We start from the raw sequence: 2,294 nt of genomic DNA on the forward strand, positions 1-2,294 counted from the left end.
TCCGGAATACTTTCGGGTTTTCATCAAATTATATTAACCGATCCTCGGTCTAAAATATACTCTTCATATATACAACGCTACTCTCTAGCGTTATCTATTGAAATTCGGTAATCTTCATATACCAAAATCACTAACATATAATATGATATTATATATCACAATTAGTAAATATCGTAATACAACATCATGTATATATAACATTTATTTGAAAACAAACACAACACAGCAGTTTTAAAATGCAGGGTTTGAAACCTTGCCTGTAGTCCAAGATACATTTTCCGGCTTCCTCTCGTTCCGAGTTTTCTAATCAACAAACATCATAATCTTAATCAGTATTCCTAGTCTCATCACCAACTTATATTTCTAATAAGTTCAATACTTCATAATTTTTATTATTCGACCGACTCGAAATAAGTATCACTCATTGGTCGAAACGGACGATCAAAGTGGTATTCTAGATTTGACTTTACCGAATATTACTATTACGCGACTCACACTCTATCATTTTTAATAAATCGTAAAATTAATATTTTAATACGAAACCACCTCGAGGAGCTTCTTGAGTGCTCTTTCATCTTTTCTCGTGATTGCGGTCGCGGGAGACCAACCCCAATAGCAGATACTTTGACTGGCAAAAGGTAATATTTATCCTAAAATTTTTATTTTGATAAAATGAATTTAATTAGGTGAAAAGAATTTCAAAAGTTGGGTCAACTACGGAGTTTTACTATTCAAACCACTTTCACTAAAATGTTGATATCTCTCAAACTGCTAACCCAATTGACGCACCATTTTCGCGTGCGCGATCTAGACAAAATTTAGAACACAAAATTTGAAAATAGTTTTCTGGTAACAGGGGTGAAAATTCCGAAGTGGCAGTTTCCTAACAGGGGGTTGTTTTTGACGTTCATACTCCGCGCGACCTCGGCTCAGACATTTTTATAAATTGAAAATCATTATTTTCACTTGAAATTTTTATAGAAGTTAAGGAACTATATTTAATACTCTTTATAAAAATTTCATGATTTATTAATATTTTGAAGTCGATTATTTTCATTCCCAAAGTTCGTAATTCGTAGCAGTTTTTGTCGCGTAAATCACTTTTACTAAAATGGTCATAAGTTTTGATCTGTAAATCGGAATCAAGCGATTCAAGTGCCCGAACGATCCTTATAATATTTTATATCATAATTAAGTGTTATTTTTCAATAAAATATAGTATTATACATTCGGAAACTTCTGTAGAACCTTAAGTTGAGTTTTGTTCATTTTAACGAGGTTACAATTACGATTCGAGTTTCGTTTACGTCTTAAATCATTATACCACCATCAACAATCATCAAATCATCATATCAACACTAAATCCTATCAAGAATATCATGTTCTTTAGGCAACAATCATCAACCTTAAAATTAATTAACTAAACATCAAGATAATATCAAATCAATCATCAAAACCATACTTATATCCAAGATCCTTACTTTTCTTGAAACTTAAAACTTAAACAAAGTTTGGATGAATATTTATACCTTCCTTGAAGCTTTTTAATACTTAATAAATTCCTAAGATCCTTGATGAAGCCTTGGTCTAGCTTTAGGAGCCTTAAACTTTCATGAAAAATCAAGAAAACAAGTGAGTGATTTTCGGAATTACTATTCACCCTCAACTTCAAACATTTTTATAAAATTGAAAACTTCCTGGATGGACATGAAATTTGGTGCGTGACTTACCCATGATATGAAAGAGGTTTGGTAAAAATTTGGTGACTTTTGAATGAATAGATCATGAGATATGAATTTTTCTTTCCATGGTGTTCTTGAAAATCAGCATTGAGTTTTTGGAGATAGAGAGAAAAGTTGATTGGTTTGGCTTCCTTTGGAAGTATTGGATGATATTTGTGATATGTATAGTGTATGTATAAGGTGTGTTCAACAAGATGCTTGTTATTCAAGCCTAGGTATTAGCTTACACACCACACTTGACTAGGCATTTTAATTATAAAACATGAAAACTTAGTTTAAGAAATATTATCTTTTACTTAATTTTTAATTTAATTAGCTAGCTTGGATAATTTATTTCTAATTAATTTGGATGGGATTTTCATGGTCTTGGTTCATTTATTTATTCTCTTACATATTCGCTTGGTCGTTTATTCGTTTTCATAATAAATCTTCGTAAGCGATTCTCGGGGTAAATCCTTTCTTATACATCTTTTATTCTTTGAAACCTTGTACTTGGATTTTAATTCGTAGAATTTTAAATTCTTAATCGTAATGTGATTCTCGGATTCCTCG

General features: G+C 31.0%; 1 long non-coding RNA gene across 1 annotated transcript; it reads right to left on the reverse strand.

Moving 5' to 3' along the window:
* Positions 1–262: 262 nt before the first annotated feature.
* Positions 263–1,751, reverse strand: LOC141667651 (uncharacterized). The gene is made up of 3 exons (XR_012552708.1): positions 1,731–1,751; positions 1,530–1,607; positions 263–303 (listed from the first exon to the last, which is right to left on the reverse strand). It is a non-coding gene; the product is annotated as an uncharacterized LOC141667651 (long non-coding RNA).
* Between the last annotated feature and the right edge of the window lie 543 nt (positions 1,752–2,294).

This window comes from Apium graveolens, chromosome 6 (assembly GCF_009905375.1).
Source record: "Apium graveolens cultivar Ventura chromosome 6, ASM990537v1, whole genome shotgun sequence".
In the NCBI taxonomy this organism is placed as follows: Eukaryota; Viridiplantae; Streptophyta; class Magnoliopsida; order Apiales; family Apiaceae; genus Apium; species Apium graveolens.